General features: G+C 42.2%; 1 protein-coding gene across 1 annotated transcript in view; it reads right to left on the reverse strand.

The window, feature by feature from the left end:
* Positions 1-17,461, reverse strand: part of UBAC2 (UBA domain containing 2) — a 104,340-nt gene that overhangs the window by 60,675 nt on the left and 26,204 nt on the right. The gene's annotated exons all lie outside the window — the stretch shown is intronic.

The raw sequence follows: 17,461 nt of genomic DNA on the forward strand, positions 1-17,461 counted from the left end.
TGCAGTGGTACACCTCAGGTCCCTCTCCTCCTACATGCTGCACAGACACAAATAAAGTGGGTTAAGCCACACCTGGTATCTCTTTTCCCCTCTGACACTGAGTATACAGAATTATAGAATCATTTTGGCTGGAAAAGACCCTTAAGACCATCAATTCCAACCATAACCTAACTCAACCTAAACCGTGTCCCTAAGAACCTCATCTACACGTCTTTTAAACACCTCCAGGAATGGTGACTCAACCACTTCCCTGGGCAGCCTGTTCCAATGCTTCACAACCCCTTCTGTGAAGAAATTTTCCTAATATCCAATCTCAACCTTCCCTGGAGCAACTTGAGGTCATTTCTTCTTGTCCTATCACTTGTTATTTGGGAGAAGAGACCAACCTCCTCCATGCTACAACCTCCTTTCAGGTAGTTGTAGAGGGTGATAAGGTCTCCCCTCAGCCTCCTTTTCTCGAGGCTAAACAGCCCCAGTTCCCTCAGCTGCTCCTCATCAGACTTGTGCTCCAGACCCTATTCCAGCTTTGTTACCCTTCTCTGAACTCTCTCTAGTACCTATACAACAAATTTACAGTATAACAAATGTGTCTGTCTTAAAAGACATGAGCACACCACACCATGCAACATGTGGCCAAAACAGTATAAGCTTTGCAAAAGAAAATGAGATACATTCTAGGAAAGGCCTCCTTCTACATAAAAGGCTGGGAAATGGTCATACAGACCAGGAGCTCATTCACCCTTTTCACAATTAAATAAAACAACAGATAAGTAGCAGCTGGTTGAAATGGCTTGCTCATCATGAAGATCTGACTTAAGTTCTTTAGAGAAATTGTGTCTCTATTTGGAGGGTGAAGTCCAGTTAGCATCTCATGACAAAACGATAGATTATCTTTTAATTCTACACTTTGGAGGATAGGTCTAGAGCAGTTCCTAAGAGGACTCCAACGAGACTAAGTGTCCACTGCTGACATTTCTCTCAAATCTTATCTGGTAGGGAATGTGACAAGGGTGCATAGAAATAAAAATCATGGTAGGGGGTCAAATGGTATATTTTGGCTGTCTCTGTTTAAGTCCCGAAAAGAAAGCTGTATAGACACCTGTTGTAGAACACATGACCAAGTGAAGGTGCATCATGTGAAAAATCCCCAACAGATGCACTTTTCCAGCAAAAGAACATGGCTTGTGTTCACCTTTTGTTTCACTGAGAATGCAAAACTAAGGACTCAGATGGGTTTCCTCAGCCACCTTGAGCCTGAAGGTGTTGAAGCCTCATTGGAAGTGTGGAGATAGAGAACACAATCTCCTGTGGCTTAGAGTCCCAGCAGAAGAAGACAGGTATTCCTCAAGGTATTGCTGCCTGACTCTGACCCTGAAAGCTCTGCAGATGAGGAACTCGTCAGCAACATGATCATCTCCAAGCAAAAGACAGTAAAAGACAGTAATAGTGACTGTCTGAAATGGCAAACATGCTACCACAAATAACGCAATTCCTGAAGATGGTTAATGAGTCCTCTTAAACCAGCAAGCCCACTAGCATAAAGAAAAAAACTGAGATTTTTTTTGTTTTAACAGATGTTACATTAAGGATTAACATTGTTCTGAAATTCAAAAGCTTTCAGGTAAGCAAGGAATGAAAAGACTCCAAGAAAATGATGAGACAACCTGCAACATAAGAAAAATAGAGGGCGAAAGAGAAGGAGAAGAAAAGCTTCACATTACACGACCAGTTTTGGAGGAACTGAAAAGCAGCAACATTCTCTGCCTCTCCTATTTCCATGTCTGTGGTACAGAGCAGGGGAAGAACCCAAGACAAACAAACTAAGGTTTGTGTCTTAGCAGCATCCCACTGTGCTGGCTCAACACAGACAAGGTCAATGGACACCAAGAATCACTAGAAAAACATCAAATTCATCTGAGTGAAATATTTCCTAATACGTTCTTGGCTAAGCTGCAGACTAAGGCTATGGTAGGAAATGCTCAGACATATTTCCTCATTTTTTTTCCCCCCTCTGAATATTCTCTTGGCTTTCTGCAATGTCTAACTTCAGAATTCTGAGGCAGATGTCTCATCTTGTACATGGCAGTCCTCAGTCAATTTTTCTTCTATCAGCCTGTTTGGTCCCTTTTTGAACTGAAAATGTCTGTGCCTGCAGCATCTTGCCACAAGAAGGTCCACAGCCTAACTAACACCCATGGTGTGTGGAGCCGTTTTCTTGTGACACCTGTTAGTTTCATTTGAAGTGTTGGGGTTCTTGTACTAGAAAGGAGTGAACACAGTCACTCCCTATTTACTCTGTCCATACTACTCGTGATTTAACAGACCTATATCAAGTCCTCTTCCTTCAAGCCATCTGCTCTCTTCTCCTATGAACAGTCAAATCGAAGCCGTTCACCACTTCATCCAAATTAGAGGGGCAGGGAAGAAGGTAAGTGCAAAGGAAGAATGGAAATCCAACTGTGTTTGAGCTGGGTGACAGAAAATAATACGGTATCTCTATACGTGGGGGATTCACAGCGCACTGGTCTGCTTTTCCTACCACAGTAGCATACAGGAAAGTCTCAAAATGGGGATCTTGCCCCATAGCTGCCAAGTTTGGACAAACTTGCTCAGACGCCTTAAATAAAGAAGAACAGGACCTCAATGGGCTAGAAAAATGGGCTCACAGGCACCTCGTGAAGTTCAGCAAAATCAAATGCAAAGCCCTTCACCTGAGACAGAATAACCCCACAGAACCGGGTAGGCTGGGCATTGCCTGGTTTGAAAGAAGCTTGCCAAAAAAAGGTCTGGGCTCTGGTGGACAAGTCCAAGAGGAGTCAGTAGTGTGACCTCACAGCCAAACATACACAGGACCATGTTAGAAAGAACACTGAGGGAAACAATCTTTCCCCTCCATTCAGTACTGTGAGATCATACCTGGAGTCCTGTACCCAGTTTTGGGCTTCCCAGTACAAGAAAGATACCAACATACTGGAACAAGTCCAGCAGAAGGCCACCAAAAACAATGAAGATGCTGCAGCACATGCTCCTCGAGGAGAGGGTGAGAGCTCAGGCAAGACTGAGAGGGGATGTTATCACTGCCTTCAACTGCCTACTAGGAAGGAGTACAGAAAAGATGGCAACACACAGTAATGGGCACAAGATGCAGCAAGGAACAATTAAACATTAGGAAGCCTTCTTTCACCATGAGGTTAGTCAGACTTTGTGAAAGGTTGCACAGAAAGGTTGGGAAATCTTTGTCCTTAGAGATACTCAGCACTTGACTGGACACAGCCCTGATTAAATTGCCACTACCAGCACTGGACAACACATTCTCCAGAGGCTCCTTTCAACCTGCATCCTTCTATGACTAACAAATTTGGTCAAATCTTTAAGCTAGAGAAGAAAGAAATATGAAACTCAATGGCCTCGCAGTAAAACTAGCAAATTATGTAACTTTAAAATCTTCTATCACTGTCCTCTACTTAAGCCCTTATCAAAATGCTGTCTTTAGCATCCTCCTAAAATAGAGGTCAAGACATGGCCTAGATTTCTTTCCAAAAAGCTATATTCATTTTCCCTCAGTGCAAAATACGAGTTTCTCCTCTTCCTCTTTTCTTTTCCTCAGTTATGACAGATGTTGTGCAAAGTGCTAAACTAAAAAAGCAAGTTTTGCACCTGTTCTGAAGGCAGCAACATTTGTGGTTATCCTATCCCCTCTAGAAAAGTATACATTATCTTATACCATGCACAAAGAGAGCTATGTTCCTCCCTTTAATAAGCTAGACTTAGCAGTTTCATCCTTCCTGTGGCACGTAACTTTCGAGGGAAGTTGTGGTTAGTTAGCAGAAGGCACTCCAAGGCAGCCTACTTTAAATATAGAGATGCTGAAAACTGATTATTCTCAACTTATTAGCCTACAAAGGAGCCAGATAGTGTTTTATCAGCAGCTGCTGCTACTAAGGGGCTAAGAACTTAATGAAACCTTAATATCACGATTTCTAAGTATGGAAAGTTACAGTAATTCTGTCTAGAAGTGACTGCGACAGATCATCGTACCCAGTTGGACAGGAAGAGATGAAGCACCCCTGTCAGCTGCATGTGTGAGGCATTTTTGACAAAAAGAGACAACTGGAGACTCCTGAAGTTATGAGACTAAAGGCGACTTCAGGACAATTCTCCTCCTTTGGCCTTCAAAAAATATTATAAATACAGTGTATTCATGACACCAGCTACTCAAAACCCCAAAAACACCCCAACACCCATCAGAATCTTACTCCTTCACTCAGACAGGGGCAAACCCATCTGGGGTGTAAGGGCTAGCTTCTAGGACACATACATAATAACGTTATTTATGCTAAAAGAGGGATAGAGGGCAAAGCTTCACATTCATATCCCTGATACTTAACAACATCTCATGGATTTCTCCTAGTGGCTTTGTTCTAGACAAAAACTGACATAAATTATCAGACAGGACACCTAGATATAAACCTGCAAGAAGACAATACATTGTATGTCACTATTACAAATGTGAACTGGAAGAAAGTGTCTCAGTTTTGTTGAGAGGAGGAAAAATCAAGCCATCCAAATTTACTGGCATAAGACATTAATTTCATTAAACGAAGGATCTTTCATCTTTAACTCCTCTTAACCCACAAGCTAGAGCAGCAGCTCTAAAATTAGCATGCTCAGATACCACTGAGCACTGGCAAGCAGAACTGGTGACCACAAATGTTGGGGACGACTGCAGAACGAGCAGCCTCCAGTTCTGGGCACAGCCGGGCCATCTCTTCACCTCTCCTTGATTTTCTGCTGCACTGGTTCCAGCCATTTGACCAGCACCTGCATCCCATGCCCTTGGTTAGGAGGAGTTCCTCCATCTGCCAGGAGAGCTGCCTATAGCTGGGCAAATCTACAAAGGCCAAGCTCATGGCTGAGGACAACTAGGTGAGGACCACCGGAGACTGAGAGCCCAGGGTCAGGGAAATACCTCCAGTTGTCTGAACTGATTTTACCGCTTACATTAAAGGCCTCTTTACATTTCCTCCAATCTTACACTGCATGTGGAAGCTGATTTTGGAAAAAGTAATTCCCCTGGTTACAGCCCTGCCTTCCTAATGCTGTGATTGCTGGTGGTATAGAGACACCATACAGCTCAGCATCTCCGTTTAAGCAGCCAAACACCACTGCTATCATATAGCCCTTTGCAGTGCTTCTTGTGCTGCAAATTGCAAATTCCTGCTGAAATAACATGATTAATTATGTGAATTTTAATTAAAAATGCCCATAAAGAAAGATTCTTGGAACGGATATCAATAAAGAGTTAGCACTGTAACGTATTTTAACTACAGAGGAAGTCTAATTGTCATTCAGTCTAGATAAGGTCTTCACAAGTTTAACAACAACAACAAAAAAGTCATAATGATGAAGCTAGAATTCTGAAATTACTTCTCAGAAATCCGATTCTAATGCTCTTTCACAAAGTCTCACTTTTCAGTCACAAACAAAACAGGAAACAAGTATCCCTCACTGGCCACAGACATCTTGGTGGAAGAAGTTTTTGCTGTTCTCTCTCCACAGCATTATCCAGCTTTGTCAGCATCTCAAAAAAAGGTCTAAACAAGTAAGAATTATGATTTACACTTCATATAATCTGACAATATAGCACAGCTGCTCGCAACAGGGCTCTTCCACACACCGGAGGATGACAGCAGTGGCCAGGTGGGAGGGGAAGAATGTCAGGGCCTACCAGCAGGATGCACCTCAGAACTATAAAGGAATTTCTACTTCAGTTCAATGATCTGTGCTTAGAAGAGCAATACTTCTTGATCCATAAGGAATCAGAAAACAGGCAGTAATTTGAACCAAAATGTTTGCAATTGCAGAACCAACTTTACCAATAATGATTTGTTTATCTGCTGTAGTAGCCAGCGGTGGATGCTTATTCTGTGAAGAGTTAGTGATCCACATGACCACTCACCCAGGTGTACGTCTCTGTATCATGGATACTATGTGACTGCTTCTTAAGCAAGGCATATCTAATCAATAGTATAATTAATCAACGTATGCGTAGTCAATACAAAATTAGTCAACGTACATGTAGTCAATGTATATTTAAACATAAGCATACATACAGTGCATTGTCTCATCCATGTGAAATATTAGACACAGCTGTTCTAGGACTGTGGCTTTACTAACGAGAGAAGAATAAGAGACTGTATCACCCGCACTCCAGGCTTGATTGCTGTCAGTGCCTGATGAAGCTGTACTTAGCAAGACCCTGGAAGAAACACGAGTGATCTCAGAGCTGGTGAACCTCGCCGTGGATGGGATCTTACATTATGTGCTGTCCCTGACCAGAAGTCCAGCCGTATCTCCTCAGGGCTGCCAGCATCAGAAGGGATGTCAGATTCAATAATTTGCTGTCAGATTTTCTGGGCTATTAATGAATAGCTACCTGCCTTGCAGGTATTTGTGCCTTTCTTATTGGGATCCATAAAGAACTGTCATCTCCTTGGTACAAAATACTTTGTATTTTATTTATCACTTTTCCAACCACCAACACAAGCAGAACAAAAGATGAGTGGTAATTATTTTTCTCCAAAAAAAGGTATTCTTTCAAATAAAAAATATGAAAGTGACTAAGTTTAAAAACTTAAATGAATGATTTTTTGTTACAAGCAGAATGAAAGTGGACAAACTAATGATAAGGCTCTGTGGAGAATAATAAAAGAAAAAAAATGCAAGCAAATTCCTAGTCATGGAGAACATAAAACCTGTGAGACAATCAAGCAGTGCTCACTCTGAGAAAACCTGTAATCAAGCACTGGTTTTAAGAAACCAAGGAATTAAAATATGAATTTGAAAAAACTCCAACCTTTTAGGGTGTTCAGGATGGCAACAAACACACAAAAATATAAAAACCAATTAATGCTACATGAACTTGAGAAAAATGGTTGAACATTTTTAGTGATTTCTGTGCTTCATACATAAAAGCATAAATGCCAGTGCTAAAAACCCACGAATACCTCAGAAGCTAAATAAACTTGTGCTTTATTTGTTCAAGACAAATTTGAAAACTTAGATTTTACTATTTGAGTACTTTTATATGTGCTTCCCAAAAACACCTGTTAGCTTTTGATAACAAAACCAAGCAAAAGAAATACTGTGGGCAACATCACAAGTAGTTCTTCTCATTTGCGTTCAGTTTTAACTTTTTTTTTCAGTTTTAACATTGAACTATTAAAGTGTGGCCAGAGGAGGACAACCGAGATGGTGAAAATCCTCAAGGACAAGACTTACAAGGAACAGCTGAGGTCACTTGGTTTGTTCAGCGTGGAGAAGAGAAGGCTGAGGAGCAACCTCACCACAGTCTACACCTTCCTCAAGTGGACAGCAGAGGGGGAGGTGCTGATCTCTGGTGACCAGTGACAGGACAGGAGGAAATGGAAGGAAGCTGTGTCAGGTGAAGTTCAGATTGGACATTAGGAAATGGCTCCTCACCAGGAGGGTAAGGTGGACTCCTGACTGTCTACTCCGCTTGTTGGTTGAACATAGTGTGGAAGGAGTGAAGCACATCCTCTCCCATTTGCCCATCTCAGACTTCTAACACAAAGAGTTCAGAAGTAGAAGTAGATGAGAAGACAAAAATATGCATGTAGACAACACATCCCAATCTCCAGTTAAAAGCAAGTAGTCCTTCTTTTCCTTTGATGGGATATTTGAGTGAACGTTCTCTGGAATTACTGCAAACACTCATCTCTCTTAATCGCAGCCCAAAGAAGTTACTTGAAGAACAAACGTAGTGCTCAGGGTGAGATCAGACTGTACAACAGCTACTGCAAATGCTGTCTCAAGCATGTAGCCAAAGCACCACTTTCACTTTATGAGAATGTAACAAGGTGGATGGATGATGGCAGAGCGGTGGATGTTGTCTACCTTGACTTCAGTAAAGCCTTTGACACAGTCTCCCACAGCATCCTCACAGCTAAGTTGAGGAGGTGTGGTCTAGACAATAGAGTAGTGAGGTGGGTTGCAAACTGGCTTAGGGAGAGAAGCCAGAGAGTGGTAGTCAATGGTGCGGAGTGTAGTTGGAGGCCAGTATCTAGTGGAGTGCCTCAGGGGTCAGTGCTGGGGCCAGTATTATTCAATATATTCATTAACGATTTGGACGAGGGAATTGAGTGTACTATCAGCAAGTTTGCTGATGACACCAAGCTGGGAGGAGTGGCTGACACGCCGGAGGGCTGTGCTGCCATCCAGCAGGACCTGGACAGGCTGGAGAGTTGGGCGGGGAATAACCTAATGAAATTTAACAAGGGCAAGTGTAGAGTCCTGCACCTGGGCAGGAACAACCCCAGGTTCCAGTATAGGTTGGGAGATTACATATTAGAGAGCAGTGTAGGGGAAAGGGACCTGGGGGTCCTGGTGGACAACAGGATGACCATGAGCCAGCACTGTGCCCTTGTGGCCAGGAAGGCCAATGGCATCCTGGGGTGTATTAGAAGGGGGGTGGTTAGTAGATCGAGAGAGGTCCTCCTTCCCCTCTACTCCACCCTGGTGAGACCACATCTGGAATATTGTGTCCAGTTCTGGGCCCCTCAGTTCCAGAAGGACAGGGAACTGCTGAAGAGGGTCCAGCGTAGGGCAACCAAGATGATTAAGGGAGTGGAGCATCTCCCTTATGAGGAAAGGCTGAGGGAGCTGGGTCTCTTTAGTTTGGAGAAGAGGAGACTAAGGGGGGACCTTATTAATGTTTATAAATATATAAAGGGTGAGTGCCATGGGGATGGAGCCAGGCTCTTCTCGGTGGCAAACAATGATAGGACAAGGGGTAATGGGATCAAGCTGGAACACAAGAGGTTCCACTTAAATTTGAGAAAAAACTTCTTCTCAGTAAGGGTGACAGAGCACTGGAACAGGCTGCCCAGGGAAGTGGTGGAGTCTCCTTCTCTGGAGACATTCAAAACCCGCCTGGACATGTTCCTGTGCGACCTCATCTAGGTGTTCCTGCTCCAGCAGGGGGATTGGACTAGATGATCTTTTGAGGTCCCTTCCAATCCCAAACATACTGTGAACTGTGAACTGTGAACACTAAGGTGCAAAGAAAACTTCCATTTTTATTTCTGGAGTGGAAATACTCCTTTGTGATTCCACTGTGGACACTGAGGATCACACCTGGTGTTTACCCCTTCCTCCATTGTCTCGCAGCCTGCTGTTCACTATGACACTCAGCACAGTGACAGTTATTGCACCAAAGCAGCAAAAAACCCTCCTAAACAGTCTTTATAAATATTAAAAAAAAAAAAAAAAAAAAGCATATTCAGCATCCTGGAGGTACATACAGAGGTTTTCCAGTTCTAGAAATATGAGGGTTTGGATGAAACACCAGCAGGCTGATTTTCTGACAAATTATGTAGGAATCTGAGATTAATTCTGAGGAGAATCTTGAAAAGAGAGGAAGCACAGAACTTTATTCTGCTTCAGCCACATGGGCTTGAATCTTCTTTCACACTTCCGGCAGAGCACACAGCTACCAAAACACTATCTTCATCAAAAGGTGAAAAGAACTGGTGACCATAGGCTCAAAGAGCCATAGTGTGAGGAAAAACAGCACCAAATTAACATCCCATTATGGAAAACGATCACTAAGTCAAGACAAAATGAACAAACAAAACCAACTCTCTCATCGAGACTTTGGTAAAACTCATGGTGACATGTGACAGAAAAGCTTTCCACAGAAAAGCATAGAGATTACTGTTGAGTATCCCTTTATGGAACTGAATGAATTTTCTTAAGTGTACAAGACACATAAGTAAACATGTAAAAAAGAAAAAAAAAAAAAAAAAAGGAAAAAGTTTTAAAACACAGAATAGTATTTTGTCTCACACTACAGGGAATATCAGTCTAAGAACTTCAAGAGAATAAGCGCTGCTTCTTGGTGGACTGTTTCTTACCAGGGTTTAATGGTAGTGCTTTACCAATCCCAAAAGTTATTCCCAGGGCAGAAAGCAATGACAAAACACAAAGAAGCAGATGGGGGGGTGACTGCATTGTTAGCTGAGCCAGTCTTGAATGAAAGCTGCCTCTCAGATGGAATGGGGCCATTACAACTAACTCATCTGCATCCTGCCAGATCTATCTGTGTCGTCAGAAAACTGGAAAAGGTGGCCTCATGTCTGACTGGCTCCAGAACAGAGGAAAACATTTTTAAAAATAGCACTGAGAAATCATCTCAGATTTCCTGCTTGTGACATATCTGACTTAAGCATTCAAAATCCCACTCAATAATTTGCCAATAAGTAAAGTAAGTTCCACCAAATGATTGACATCCCTAACCAATGCAAGAGGGTGATGTGTCACCCTTCACATCTGCATAATATACCATGGTACTGTCAGCTATCACTATTTGAATAAGTTGAACCTTGATGAACAAAAGGATCCCCTAGCCTATCTAGTCTGAAGCTGTTGCATGTCTGGTACACAGACAGGGAAATTCAACACACTGGGTCTCTGTCCCTCCAAAGATATCAGAGAAGGTTCCTGGCTTAGGTAATAGAAATTTGGGGCAACATATGTGATAACGGTTGAAGACAAAAGGCTTGAATCCTGAGGGCATGTGTCTTACCACCACTGCAGACTCTCTCAAACTACGCCTGTGTGCAAGGAGAGCAATGAGCATAGCATCATGTATGGACATACTGCCAAGTGGCTGACTGAAGCTCCAAGAGTCCAGGAGGACATGGGGGTAATACATCCCAGCCTGAGAAAAGTGCCCTCCAAGCCCGGACAGGTGCAGCCTGGAAGCAATCAAACTCATGTTTCTGTGAGGATCAGCCCAATCTTCATGAATCTAAAGAGCAGAGAGCTGTCTAGCAGTTGTTAAGGATCTTGACACTTACTGTGGTAGGCTGGCAATCATGAGCCACTCTACTGAACCAAGAGTGAGCAACTTGATTTAAGATAGGTACTTACTTCATGAGGCCCTTGAGACACATATAATCTCAAAGGCGGAACTTTATAGTGGGAAGAGTCCAACTTGTAATGTGGATTGGCTTTTAACTCTGTATCTAATATACACATTTTCATTCTACAAACTTCTTGCCTTAGAGAAAACAAATTTGATCAGTAGTGATCCAGGATCCTGGTATGTTATGCACCTGAATTCAAAGAGTTATGATTTCATTTGCTTTTGAATGTGATTAGTTTGGTAGCCATTCTTCATGTGAGAAATATTTTCTTTCTAAAGTGTGTAAGTCCTACCATAGCTTACAGTTCCCGTAACTTCAGCTGTTCCACGTTTCTGGTGTAAAGGAAGTGCAGAGTGAGGCACAGGGTAGCATCAGCCTCCCAGAACCATTTGCGTGGACAACTTTGACTATGTGACAACTGCCTGTGTTGGGGAGCAAGAGGTGGGCATCACAGGCAAATGAGAGCTCCAGCCTTTCCTACCAGCTTCCGACATCGGATCCCTCACAGTGCTGCTGAGTTCCCATGTTCCAGCACAGAACTCCACTTCTCTCCAGCCTCCTGATCCCACGTACCACGAATATCACCCAGCCCACACCTGAGCAATCAAGGACACATATCACTACGTGATGGGCTGAAAACAGCCTTCACTCCCAGCTCCCTGCTGATTCCAGCATTAAATGATGATCTTTTATCAGGAACTGCATTTGGAGTAAAGCTTGGGCAGAGCGGAGGCAAAGGATGGCAATTTATGATGACTGACGCTGCAAGGCACATAAGATATTTTTGTCTCATTTATTATGGCCCATTTTCATGGTAGTGACAATAAGTTGGAACTAACTACTGAAATGTGACTCATGCATCCGCTGTTCAAGATTTTGAGCCCAATTCTATAGAACAGTCTAGTAATTGGCTACCCCTCAGTCCTCTTCTACAGTAAATAATATTCATCATTTTTTGGCTGAGCCATTTTTAAAATTACTTTTTATTTTTTGGTAAAAAGAAAAAATCTCTTCTCATAACTTACCACATTATAATCAGTACATTTTAATGGACATCATAATTTCTTCAAAGGCTTAGGTCTATTAAAGAGAGGTTTTAATGTTCATCTTATTCGCACAAATGTTCATCTTATTCGCACAGTTTGGCTTAACAATACCTGAAAATTAAAACAGCTCTATCTATCTATCTATCTATCTATCTATCTATCTATCTATCTATCTATCATCAAGACACCATTCACACTTTCTTTTTATTTGTGGCTGTAGTTCATCTTTTCCCAAAGAGAGCTCTGGAAGTATCCTAAAGCCCAAGTTGCTGGCAGGAAATTGTTTAGCTTGTTCATGACAAAACAGAAACAAAATAGAAAAGCTGTAGCGGAGAAGTGATTTCTTTGCAAAAAATACTTCCCCATTAAGACCACCATATAACCCTTTTTCACAACTACAGACCAAGGTGTCTGAAGCAAAGTGATGACTAAACAAAAAGAGAGTATTTGGTAAGCATAAAATAAAAGCTATGAGGAAATTTTAAAAGAAAGTCATACAAAAAAGCTTGTTATTTATACAGAAGCTCTGAAAAAGCCTTTAACTCTGAAAAATAGATTTTCTAATTTCTTAATTCTTCAGTGAAGCACCCATGTTAGTTTTTTTACTATCTACACGCAGTCTTCTGTCTCATGTGTACTTGTTTTTTAAAGTCTCAATCATGAAATTGTGCCTCCTCAGAAAACCACTGAACTTAGTAATGATTCAACTTCTATCTACTACTTTGGTCAATCAAGAGAAATTACAAGCACCAGTCACTGCAAGACCTCCTTTGTGAAGTTACTTAGTTACCATCTTCCTCTTCGTCCTAAGAGGACAATAACACACCCTTTATTTTGCAAAAAGACATGACAGACACAGTATCTATCCATACTAATAAAATCTCCCACTGCTTTGAAGAATTATTCGTCAATTTTTCATCCTTTTTTCCTCTACCCCAATCAAATGATTAGCTGTTCAAAAAATATGAGGAGAGGGAAGAAAGATCTGTAGACCATTATTGGAATGGTAGCAGTTCATTCCATGATGGAAGGGACTATTTTATCCCTTGTATGAAAGAACACCTGTCCCTTAAAACGAAAAGAGTGTAGCAATCCATGCTTGTAGTACAACTTCTAGAGACAGGAGACAACTAATGTTTCTAGGATGTAACGACTACTTCAATATTGTTTTTATTCAGATCAGGTAACATGGGGCACCACCAACAGTAAGCCAATTTGCAAACAATAGCCAAAATTTTCATTTGCACAGAATTGTTTGGCACAGACATCTACAATTAGATGCAGGATTTCCTTTTAAATTCCAAAGGGACTTCCACACCCCTGTCTTCCTTTAGTATGGTTGAACATGAGGAACAAACAAGGTTTTGCTACTTCCTGAAAGAGGAAGAGAAGGAGGAAAAAAACACAAGCTGCCAGTAAAGACAGAAAGAAAAGATAATTTTCTAAGAGTTGATCATCCCCACGTAGACTGAAAATAACCTTCGAGAGTTAACCGTTAAGCTAAAAAGGAGGCTTCATATTCCCACATAGGAAATAAGGCATTGCTTATTTTCATGAAATAATTTAATCATAAAACTTTTAGAACACAAACACCCACTCCTTCAGAAAAAAAATGAAGTGTTGTGGTAAGAAGGTGGCTGCTATTGTGTCTTATTTTGGTAGAGACGTATCAGACAAATAAAAAATTGGGATGTGGGTGGCTTAAAAAACACAGGGCTGCTTAATTTTTAATTTTAGCTTTTATCCTTGTGCTATATAACAAAGCCAAAAAAAGAATAGCAAATGTTGTTTTCAGTCCTTCTTTCCTTCCTCCACTAGGTGTCTTTCAGTTCGTCACTTTTCCATGGTAAATTCAGACTATACAAAGTAAGAAAGTGTTCATGTAAAACTCACTCTCAGAATTGTATCATATTGTTAAAAAAGAAATGCAAATGAGAGACCTGTGTGAACTCTAACTCTTTGAGTAGCAACAGAATTTGCAGTTCTACAATTATGGGAACACTCAAACCTTCCACACCATGAGGCACCTCCCTTCCATGAGGGTGTCGAAACAGTTTTCACTCTTCATAATCAGTTTATCCACACATGTGACTAAGTAGTGCAGGTGTATAAAGGAATGACCCCGTTATCCCTGATTTCTGCTATTCAAAGGTTCTGTTGCTGTGCTAGCTAAGGATCCGTAGATGGCAGCATTGACACAGTAATTAATCTCAACCACAGCAAAAGTCAAAACGGTTTCACAAAACTGTTTCTTACTGGAGACTAAGCTCCATTTTCAGATGTCAGACACCTTCACATTGGGCAGTATAAGTATCAGGCCAGGAACTGTCTGGCAGTAAAGAGAAGCCAGATCCAGCATCATTACTAAAAGATGCTACACCCAGCACCAACCCCATAACCCTGACAGTTTAGGCCACACCATCTTGGAAATAAACTATGTCATCTACACAGCAATAAGCACTGTGAGCCACAGGCTGCTGGTACAGTTCTTATGGTTACATCCATATGCTGTCAAATTAGAAGACAGAAGACAGAGATGTCCCACATCCCTCCACCTTCATGACCATTCCTTCCTCCACTGCACGTTATTCCAAACAAGCTGTGTACTTCCTTCTGTTTCTACATTTTGGGCAAGTGCTATGAATCTGGTGCCCCACATCACCACACAGCACAGAGCTCAGCTACAAGTAAATAAAAGCAATGTCCCAGATGTTCTAGGACAAAAAATAAAATGCACTGACAGCCAGTATGATTTGGAGGCAAAGGATGAGAGACATCAGAGAACTGTAGCTACACAAGTCCCTATTCAGCTTCACTGGCTCACCCTCTCTTAAAGCTATCTTGACCAAAACAGTTCCTACATAAGGTAACTTGCTGCTTAAATTACTGAAATAGAAATCTATGTCCTGCCTTATTTTGCTAGGCTTGTCACGATGAAGTTCAGGAATTTCAGCTCTTTCTCTTTAAAATGCACGCCTGTGTGTAAAATCTGTTTATATTTTTGTAGTTTGTTTGTCAGAAATTACAGAGTCCTCTGAGAGGACCCAGCTCTGTACATGCAAAGACAACGACTTCTCTGAAATCCTCTGCTCGCAGCCAGCTCTGCTGTCATCCTTTGCCAGCTCACAGCATCAGCTGGCCTTGTCCAGTGTTCAGGTGCACTAAGCATACGCAGTCAAATTCTTAATTTCATAGAATCACAGAATGGCTGGGGTTGGAAGGGACCTCTGGAGATCATCTACTCCAACCCACCTGCTAAAACAAGTTCACCCAGAGCGGATCACACAGGAATGTGTCCAGGTGGGTTTTGAATGTCTCCAGAGAAGGAGACTCCACAGCCTCTCTGGGCAGCCTGTTCCAGTGCTCTGGCACCCACACAGTAAAGAAGTTTCTCCTCATGTTTAGATGGAACCTCCTGTGCTTCAGTCTGTGCCTGTTGCCCCTCATCCTGTCACTGGGGACCACTGAAAGGAGTCTGGTCCCATCCTCTTGACACCTACCCTTGAGATATTTATAGCATAAATAAGACCCCCTCTCAGCCTCCTCTTCTCCAAGGACAGTGCTGAGCCTAAGTACCAAGCAACCTTGCCCTGCAGAGATCCTAACTAACCCGATCCACTGTGATATGGCATGAACTGAGCTGCTTTGTCCTGGTGTCTGGATTACGCCAGTCCCTTTACCATCTTGAACACTCTCTCTCATGTCAGCTCAACTCCACACCACAGCAAACCAAGCTTCACAACCCCAATGCATTACTGTGTTTGTTAATTTGTGACAGAGACAGGTGGCAGGGACAGAACAGCATTAGAAGACGGTCACTTCATCAAAGTAACCTACCTGCCAGGCCTGGGAACACGCACAGCAATGCAACACACAGCAAGGTGCCCTTGAATTTAAAGGGCAGCACTTATTCTAATTCAAATACTTGCACAGCCCACTCTCACTTCACAGACTTTTGATTAAACGCTTCACTGGCATGCTAAAGCACATGTAGCAATTTTTAATTATTTAATTTCTGATATAATACTCCAGATAGTAACTGAGCAGAGGTTGTCCAAGTTCCTAAATGCTGGAAGATTAAAAATGATTCTACCTGTTTCTGCACTAGACTTCATCAAAAGAATCTCAGTTTAAGCAGCTCTCAATAAAGACATTAACTTTATCCCTGGGAGGCATATCAAGTTTCAGAACAGTACTCCTACGCACCTGAGACTTTAAGGAGCAGTTTAATACTAAAAATATCATGTACTACATACTTAGTAAGGAAAGAGTACTTGAAAAAGCTCTCCTAGACACTTCTAAACTGGAGCAACTAACACACTGCATAGCTCACTGTACCTTCTGGAAGAAAAAAAGCTGCTTCCCAACACAACAGAACACAGGTGGAAAGCAGATACAACGTTTTAAGAAATCTGCCAAAGGCAATGTAGGTTCATCAACAAGCATGGAGCAGTGTCGGTATTTGCCATGAGCTAATGTTAGACCATATACATTCAGAGATTGCTGCTTTGTAACAAACTGCTGTCTGTAGTCCACTACCCCACCCTCGGACATCTTAGAGATGCAACTTTCATTTCAACTAATTTTTGAAGTATTGCTTCCTTCAAAGGCTGGTGCTGCTGAACAGGTGAACTGGAGGCCACATGCACTGTATATTTTTAGGGTATTTAGTGCCGCAGGGTGTGTCATGGCTGTTCAAGAGAGAATCACAGAATCATGCAATGTCCTGATTTGGAAGGGACCCACAAGGATCATCAAGTCCAACTCCTGTCCCTGCACAGGACAACCCCACAGTTCACACCATGTGTCTGAGGGCTTGTCCAGTCTCTGCTTGAACACTGTCAGGCTTGGGGCCGTGACACCTCCCTGGGGAGCCTGTTCCAGTGCTGCACCACCCTCTGGGGGAAGAACCTTTTCCTGATGTCCAACCTAAACCTCCCCTGGCACATCTTCCTGCCATTCCCTCGGGTTCTGTCATTGGTCACCAGAGAGAAGAGATCAGTGTCTGCCCCTCCTCCTCCCCTTGTGAGGAAGCTGTAGATGCGGGGAAAACAAAACAAGCCAACACACCACACCCCAGAATAAACCTGGGATGTCAATTTCATTCTTGATTTTTTTTTTAAAGGAAGAACTCAGGAACTCTTTCCTCAAACCATACCAAATTCTAGCAAAACACAGAAGAGAAAGCAAAGTGTGACAGTAATTGGGCCACGTGAGGTATGGCTAACTAGGCTGCAGTTCTCTTCAGCTGCTTTTTCCCATTGCTTCAGCTCTGCCACACACAGCATTTGTAGTCACTCGCAGGTTGGGGAGTTGGACAGGAGGCTCAGCTACACCATGATGCAGCCTCTGAGTAACACACATGCGGCAAAACTGGAAACAATTGCACTAAGTTTATGCATTATGACAACTTTGAACCAGTCTATTCTTAAACCTTCACTATGGTACAACACAATATGGGAATAA

Source organism: Streptopelia decaocto (genome assembly GCF_964273445.1).
Source record: "Streptopelia decaocto genome assembly, chromosome: 1".
NCBI lineage: Eukaryota > Metazoa > Chordata > Aves > Columbiformes > Columbidae > Streptopelia > Streptopelia decaocto.